Source organism: Macaca mulatta, chromosome 10 (assembly GCF_049350105.2).
Source record: "Macaca mulatta isolate MMU2019108-1 chromosome 10, T2T-MMU8v2.0, whole genome shotgun sequence".
Classification (NCBI taxonomy): domain Eukaryota; kingdom Metazoa; phylum Chordata; class Mammalia; order Primates; family Cercopithecidae; genus Macaca; species Macaca mulatta.
The window spans coordinates 35,958,959-35,967,206 of record NC_133415.1 but is presented as its reverse complement, the minus strand read 5'-3'; the positions used below and the strand labels follow the sequence as shown (position 1 = coordinate 35,967,206).

At 44.9% G+C, this 8,248-nt stretch overlaps 1 long non-coding RNA gene across 2 annotated transcripts in view; it reads left to right on the top strand.

The window, feature by feature from the left end:
• The first annotated feature begins 6,255 nt into the window (after window positions 1–6,255).
• LOC106994170 (uncharacterized) overlaps window positions 6,256–8,248 on the top strand; it is a 38,916-nt gene continuing 36,923 nt past the window's right edge. Inside the window, exon 1 of one of the 2 annotated variants that reach the window (XR_013399680.1) lies at window positions 6,256–6,424. This is a non-coding gene — a long non-coding RNA (uncharacterized LOC106994170). The remainder of the gene's footprint in view (window positions 6,425–8,248) is intronic. The other variant, XR_013399678.1, reaches the window with a different exon arrangement.

Below are 8,248 nucleotides of genomic sequence, written 5' to 3'. Positions count from 1 at the left end.
GCAATTGAGAGCCTTGGTTTCTCTGACAGCCGTGAAGAATGGAGCCGGGGAGCAGGTGCTACGGCCTCTGGAAGAAGGCCAGACCCTTGTTCAAAGCAAGGATGGAGGTCAAAGAGGGCACTGGGCAGCTCCCCTGGGCACCCAGCTTGGGCACTGGGCAGCTCCCCTGGGTGTTAGGCACCAAGCTTGGGCATTAGGCAGCTCCCCCTTCACGAGGGATGGTAAAGCTTTACAGAATTTTTTTTTTTATGACACAGAAACATGATCACAAAGCACATGTGTACCATAATACAAATTTCATGTATTTTGTCTCTTTGTATTATGTTTTCTTTCCATTTATGTCTTTTCAAGCTAACGATTCCTAGTCTCCTAATACAGTGGACCTTTCAAGCACTTACTTCTTTAGCTAGTTATTTTCTTTTAACTAGAATCCCACAGATAGAGTTATCAAAGCATGGAAAAGGATGAAGAACCTTGACTCCTTCCCCTCTCCATCCCCCACTGAATTCAATTCGGCCCAACCTTGCATTTGTTTTGTTCTTCTGGAAAAGAAAATGTACTCATTACCCTCAATAAATATACAATCTATTTAGGGAGATACGGCTTCAGAGTAGGATTCTTAGTTTGATTTTTATTATCTTACCTTCAGATATTTGGAAGGACCAAAATGCTGTATGCTTGCGGACCGCAAGCAACATGAGTGGAAAACCAAAGTAATAAATGTTATTTATGACTTTATTACAATATTATGGTTAGTAATTAATTACTTACTGAAGGACGATTTAAATTGAATATCTCTAAATGGGAAAAATTTTAAAAGCAAGCAAATCAGTAAAGTTTAGGACCCAGAATCTACTGAGCTAAAACTCAATGAGAATTAATTCTCAATTTGTGTTGTAGCAATTCTTGAAGTTATCTGTGAGGACTCACATGAGAGCTAAACAGTAAAAGAGGACTGAGACCATTTCAAGAGATGGAGAACCCCTTCCTTTCTTGTTCAGATGATACTCTGAGACACTGCTCTTTATTTTGACTCTCTTTTTAGACAAACTTCCACTTGGGAGCTTCAAAACCACCTATAAACCAACAGCCACAAAATATGTGAAGAACTCACTGTTTAAGCATTATTGATCTGCTACACACAGTACTGGGCACTTACATAAAATGATATGATTGAAGCATGACAGTAATGAGACAGGAATCACACTATTATTCCATTTTTACAGGTGAAGAAATCAAGATCTACAAAAGAAATCAAATAGTATGTTCAACTGCATCTGTCAGAAAACAAGACGTTCTGCTACTTGTTACTTCCTGTGCTGGGAGAGCCTCTTTAGTTTTAGTTCCACGAACCTACTAAAGACAATGAAGCATTTCCAAACAATGTGCTACAGACAGAGGTAAAGTGAACTTAATATGTGATTAGCCTTAATGATGAAACCACAGTGTGTCTCCTGGTGCGAGTTCTGCTGGGACACAGAAACCCACTCATTCCTGAGCCTTGGAGCAAAGTTACCTCCTGTTTTGCCTGTTTTGTATAAAACCTAGAAATACACACAAACTTTAAAACATTTTTTGAGATTTATATAATAAAAAAATTAGTAAATTTATTGCCCAGAATATAGTCATGTACCATACAACAGTGTTTCAATCAATGTCAGACCACATATATGATGGTGGTCCCACAAGATTGTAATGCTGTATTTTTACTTTACCTTTGCAACATTCAGCCATCCCAAATTCTAATCACACCACCGAACTCCTAGTATCACATTGGACTAATCTATTATTTTATAGAAGCAATAATGTTAGTTTAAGTAACATGAAAACATTCCCCCTTGCATAAGCCTACATCAGACTGAAATAACCCATTGACAGTGAACAGCCCAATAAATTTACTACTTATACTGTTATTCCAACACAGGTATGCTCTAAGGAAAGGTTAAAAAAAGTAAAAGGAACTTGGCAAATTTTACCCGGCCTGTTTACCAGAAACATCACCTCTAGCATTATTAGTATTAGAGGCGCCACCTCCCCGGTGACGTATGTTCAATGGCCGTGATATGTTCAATATCATATCAACAGTATGTTCAATACCTGACTGTGCAAAGGTAGCATAATCACTTGTTCCTTAAATAACTTGTATGAATGGACTTGTATGAATGGCCCCATGAGGGTTCAGCTGTCTCTTACATCTAACCAGTGAAATGGACCTACCCGTGAAGAGGCAAACATGAACAAATAAGACAAGACCCTATGGAGCTTTAATTTATTAATGCAAACAAAACTCAAATAAGCCCATAGGCCTTAGACTACTGTCTCTGCATTAAAAATTTTGGTTGTGGTGACCTTGGAGCATAATCTGACCTCCAAGCAATCTATGCTAAGACTAAACCAGTTTAAGCGAATTACTATACATATATTTACCCAATAATTTGATGAATGGAATAAGTTACCCTAGAGATAACAGCGCAATCCTATTCTAGAGTCCATATCGACGACAGGGTTTATGACCTTGATGTTGGATCAGGACATCCTAATGATGTAGCCGCTATCAAGGGTTCATTTGTTCAACAATTAAAGACCTATGAGATCCGAGTCCAGACCAGAGTAATCCAGGTCAGTTTCTATCTATTTTATTTTTTCTCCCCTTATGAAAGAGAAACAGGGCCCACTTCATAGAGTGCCCTCGCCCTATAGGTAATACTATCTTAATCTAACGATCACCTCATATCTTACCCAAGAATAGGGTTTGTTAAGGTGGCAGAGTCCAGTAATTGCATAAAACTTAAAACTTTATAATCAGAAGTTCAATTCCTCTTCTTAAAAACATGCCTATAATCAAGCTACTACTTATCGCACCTACTCTAGTCGCTATAGCATTCCTTATGCTCATTGAATGAAAAATTCTAGGTTACATACAACTACACAAAGAACCCAATATTGCAGGCCCCTAGGGACTATTTCAACCATTTGCTGATGCAATACAACTTTTTACCAAAGAGCCCCTAAAACCCTCAACATCTACTGTTACCCTTTACATTACTGCTCCAACCCTAGCCCTTTGTATTGCCCTTCTTTTATGAATTCCACTCCATATACCAAACCCCTTAATTAATTTAAATTTAGGCGTCCTATTTATTCTGGCCACATAGAGCCTGGCCGTCTACTCTATTTTACTATCAGGGTGAGCATCAAATCCAAACTATGCACTAAATGGCACATTATGAGCCATCGCCCAACAAGTTTCATGTGAAGTTACCCGAGCCATCATCCTACTATCAGACGTTACCATCTTTAACCTAATTATTTATTTTATCCTAACAACTGCCGCATTCCTAGCACTCAACCTGAATTCAAGCACCACAACCCTATTACTATCCTGCACCTGAAACAAACATGACTAATATCCATAATGTTATCAATTTTATTATCCTTAGGGGGCTTATCTTGTCTGTGACCTCGAGCAGTAGGATATAAGGAACTCCCACATGCTTAGCATTCCAAAAATGGAACACTAGACATAAGTGGGTTAACACAATCATTAAAGCATAGCTATTCAAGTAACTAATTATACAACTGATTTTTTTTTCCTCATCTCTAAAACATAGTTAAGGGACCAGTTATTTTAAAAATACAACACAGTGACAAGCAGTTTATTTTTAACTCAGTTTTGGTTTGCTGTTTGATAAGGCCATTGCTTAGCATAAACAAAAAGAGGAAGAGAAACAAGAATAGAAACATGAAATAGAAGCAGCAGCAAAAGAAAATGAAGAGGAAGAAGAAGATGGGAAGAAGAAAATACAAACTGGAAGAAAGGAAAAAGAACGGGTGTGGGAATTAGAAGGCCTATTAGAATACCTTTTACTCTTCCTCAATTTATGAAATTTAAGTAAGTCCAAGAGTATCACAACAAAAAACAAGCAAAAAGATTTACAAATAGTCACCCCCTAAATTTTGTTAAGAATGAAACAATGATGCCACTCACAGCTGGCTCAGGCACCAGCAGGAGGGCACCCTCCAAAGATTGCAGGAGAAGAGGAAGGACTCCGCTTTGCCCTAGGTGCACCTCCACCACTGCCACCAAGGCCGACTTACAGCACCTGCAGGTTCCTCCCCACCCCAGGACGGGATGGGCCCTGCAGCGCTCCTACTCCCCCTTCCTGGCCCCCAGACTTGCTGCTGCTACCACCACTAGTGTTGATGCCAATACAACTGCTGTTGCCCTCAATGCACCAACCCACCCTACAAGGCTCCTATCATCACCTGGCCCCTGAGGGTGCCCTCTGCACCCTACCACTCTGGTTGAGCTGCAGTCTCTGCCGCTGCCACCAACCACGTGAGGCAAGCTGCAGAGCCAGGCCATCTGCAGGCTCCAGTATACCACAAGTGACTCTTCTCTTCCAGCCTGGCTTGGAGCAGCTGGACAAGTCAAGCCAGAAAGGCCCAGAACAGGATGCAGGGAGTGGAAGCGTTAGAGCCTCACTTTGTCATGTTGGCCACTGGGTGGCAAAGACCAGTTTCAGTGAAGGCACTCACACCCACCCTCCAAAGTCCAGCCTCTCCTTCTGGCAAAAGCTGACCAGGAACTGGGGCCTGGGGTGGGTGTGAGTGCCTTCACTGAAACCGGCCCTTGGCCAGGTCCAGCTGGCCAGGAATTGCTGGGCCCACCAGGACTGCACTCCCTGGGGAGCCCGAGTAGGAAAAACACAGATCCAGTCAGCCCTCCCAACCCAAGTGCTGGTACCTATTCCTGATGCCTCCACCCACAAAAGGCGCTGTCCCCTCTCCACCACCGTGATGCCCACTACTCTGCCTGGTAGTCCCGGGTGGTTACTGCAACACAGTGTGAGGGCTCGCACCAGTGAACCACGGTGGTTGTGGGGGCCCTGCCGTGCTCAAGATCACACGAGCAAGAAGAAATCTCCCTCTAGAGTCTAGAGTCCTGGAAGAAAACAGTCCCTTTCTTGGAAGCCACCAGGAAGGAAGGGGGCCACTGCTGTTCCTGCCACTGCCACCTCTGCAGCCTGCCAATGCCACTGGCAATGGAGCCACTGATAACACCTCTAACCTGCTCCCTGCCACTGGCAGTGTAGTCCCAACACACCCTGCAGCTGCAGGAAATGTAACCCCAATACCCTCCCAAGCCACCCCTCCACCCACAGCAGGCAGTGTAGCACCCAATAATGCCCACAACCTGATCCAGCCACAAGTGTTGCTGCACTAGATAGCGCCCCAAACCCGCCACAGGCAGCGCAGTTCCTGATGGTGCCCCCCCAGTTACGTCCAGTGAAGCACCTGACAACACCCCGAAGTCACCCCCAACTGCCAGCATTGTAGCCTCAGAAAACTCCACCCAATCCGCCCCCTCCTGCAGGCAGTGCAGTAGAAGATAGCGCCCCTAACCCGTCCCTGCCACCACCAGCAGTACACGTTCGTGTACACAACCTACCTTCCCCCATCACCCCCATCACTACGGGCAATGTAGCCGCTGATAGCCAACCAACCCATCCCACCACCAGCAATTCAACCCTGGAGAGTGCCCAAAACCACACCACTGCCACAGGCAGTGTAGCATCAGGCAGTGAGCCTCAACAGGACACCTAACCCTTTCCCCCAAAGGTGGGCAGTACAACCCCGAATAACTCACCTACTACACCACATTTCTACCACCCTGGCTGAGCTGCAGTCTCCGACGTCACCACCAACCACAGCAAGGCGAGCCGCTGCGGCGCAGGATCCAGCCTCCAGAAGGCGGCGGTGCCTCTTCTGCTAGTCCTCAAGCCCAGCAGGAAAAGGTCCCGCTGCTGGCCGCCCTCCTACCTGTCCATCGCCACCACCAACCACAACCAAGCAGGGCGCCAGGCCCCAGCCTCCAGCGGGCAGCAAGCGGCGGCCCCTTCTAGTTCTCCAAACCAGGAGTGGAACAACTCACCAAAAAACATAAAACAGCCTAATATGACCCTGAACGCCCCCAGCATGCTTTATATACTGAAGTTAGGCAAATGCGGTTCCTGGACTACATGTTCTGATTGGACAAGAGAAAAACTTCTAGGCCTATTCTGATTGGACTTTATTTTCACGCTGTGATTGGTTGTCTTAAGACTTGCTCTTGTCCAATCAGAACATGATAATAAAGTCCAATCAGAGTAAGCCTGGAGGTTTTTTTTTCTCATCCAATCAGAACATGCAGTCCAGGAACCTTCATTTGCATAACTCAGTGTATGAAGATGCTGAAGGGAAATCGTGCTTTTCCAAGTTATGGTATCTTCTTGTTTAGCTGCTGGGTGCCTGGCTTAGAGGACCAGGAGTCCTCTAAGGAGGCTAGGCTGTATGCTGGAGGCTAGAGACGCGGCACCGCAACACCATCGCTCGCCTAGCTGCCGTTGGTGGTGACAAAGGAGACTGCTTCACACCTGGAGCGGTAGGAGGAGGAAAATAGTTTTGGGAAAGATGGAGGGGATTAAAGAGGGTTGTTAGTGCCAAAAGGAGAAAAGGATAGCGAGTAAGAAGAACACACTGCCAAAAAACGGCGGGGAAAAGATGGTGGGGGAAAAAAGTGGGTAGACAGACGTGGAAAAACAGGGTGGAGAGCGGAAGGGAGGGAAGATTTTGCAGAAAGACGGTGGGTAAAAAGTTTGTGGGTAGATGGAGGGGGAAAAGAGGGTGGCAAGTGGGAGGAGGAAAGAGAGGGTGGTGAGGGGGAGAAAACATGGGTGAGCAGTAGGGAGAGAAGCTTTTGTGAAAAGACAGTGGGAAGAAAAGTTTTTGGGTAGATAGAGGAGCAAAAGAGTAAGTGGGAAAAGGAAAAAGAGGGTAGCCAGCAGGAGGAAGACAAGGTTTTGCGAAAAGACAGTGGCAGAAAAGAAAGTGAAGAAACAAAACATGGCGGGTAAAAAGTGGGTAGATGGAGGGGGGAAGAGGGTGGCAAGCAGGAGCAGGGAAAGAGGGTTGGGAAAAAGACAGGAAAATAGTTTTGGGGTAGACGGAGGGCAAAAAAGAGGGTGGCAAGCAGGATAACAGAAGAACGAGTAGGAAGTGGGGAAGACTTTGTGAAAGGACGGTGAGGAAAGTTTTGGGGGGTAGATGGAGGGGGAGAGAGGGAGGTGAGCGGGAGTGGGGAGAAGGCTTTGAGAAAAGACGGTGGGGAAATGTTTTTGGGTAGATGGAGAAGGGAAAGAGAATGTCAAGGAGGAGCGAGGGGAAAGACGATAAGGAAAACAGTTTTTGGGTAGATGAAGGGGGAAAAGAGGGTGGTGAGCAGCAGGAGTTGGGAGAAGGCCTTGGGAAAAGATGGAGGAGAATGTTTTTGCTTAGATGAAGGAGCAAAACAGGGTGATGAGAGCGGGAAGGAGAAAAAGGGTGGCCAGGGAGAAGGCGAAAAGATGGTGGGAGAAGACAGTGGGGAAAGTGGGTAGTGGGATGGGGAAAAGGGTGATGAGCGGGAGAATAGAGAAGGCTTTGCGAAATGACGGTGGGGGGAAATGGTGGTGAAAAAGTTTAGGAGTAGATGGAGGAAGAAAAAGGGTGGCGGGAGGAAGAAAAAGGGTGGCGAGAGGGAGGGGGGCAAAGGTGGTCAGGAAAGGAAAGCGGGTAAATAATGATGGGGGCAAAGGTTTGGGGTAGTTTTTTTTGTTTTTGTTTTTGTTTTAAATAAGAGGATTTGTATTTTTGCTTTTGAGTAGTTTGAATTCTTCATGTTTTGTGTATTAACCGCTTGCCTGATGGCGTAATTTGCAGATACTTTTTTCCATTCTGTGGGCTGTTTCTTTATTCTGATTGCTTCCTCTGCTTTGCAGAAGCGTTTAAGTTTACTGTAATTACGTCTTTGCTTTTGTTGGCTTGTGCTTTTGATGTCTATTTCAAAATTCCTTGTCCTAACCAATTTCGTGAAGCGTTTATCCTATATTTTCTTCTCTAGTAGTTTCATAGTTTCATAGTTTCATGTCCTGCGTTTGAATCTTCATTTTGAGGAGACGTTTGTGTATGGTAAGATAACAGCCTAGATGGATTCTTGTGCAAGTGGGTTTTGGGTTTTCCTAGCACAATTTATTGAAGAGATTGTCCTTCCCGAATGTGTGTTCTTGGTGCCTTTGTTAAAAATTTGTTAACAATAAATGCGTGAATTTATTTCTGATTTCTCTATTCTGTTACACTTGTCTGTGTCTTTCATTCCTCTCTCTGCCTCTCACCCCTTTTATTGATAGTACCATGCTGTTTTGATAGAAACGTAGTTACTGTAGATCTG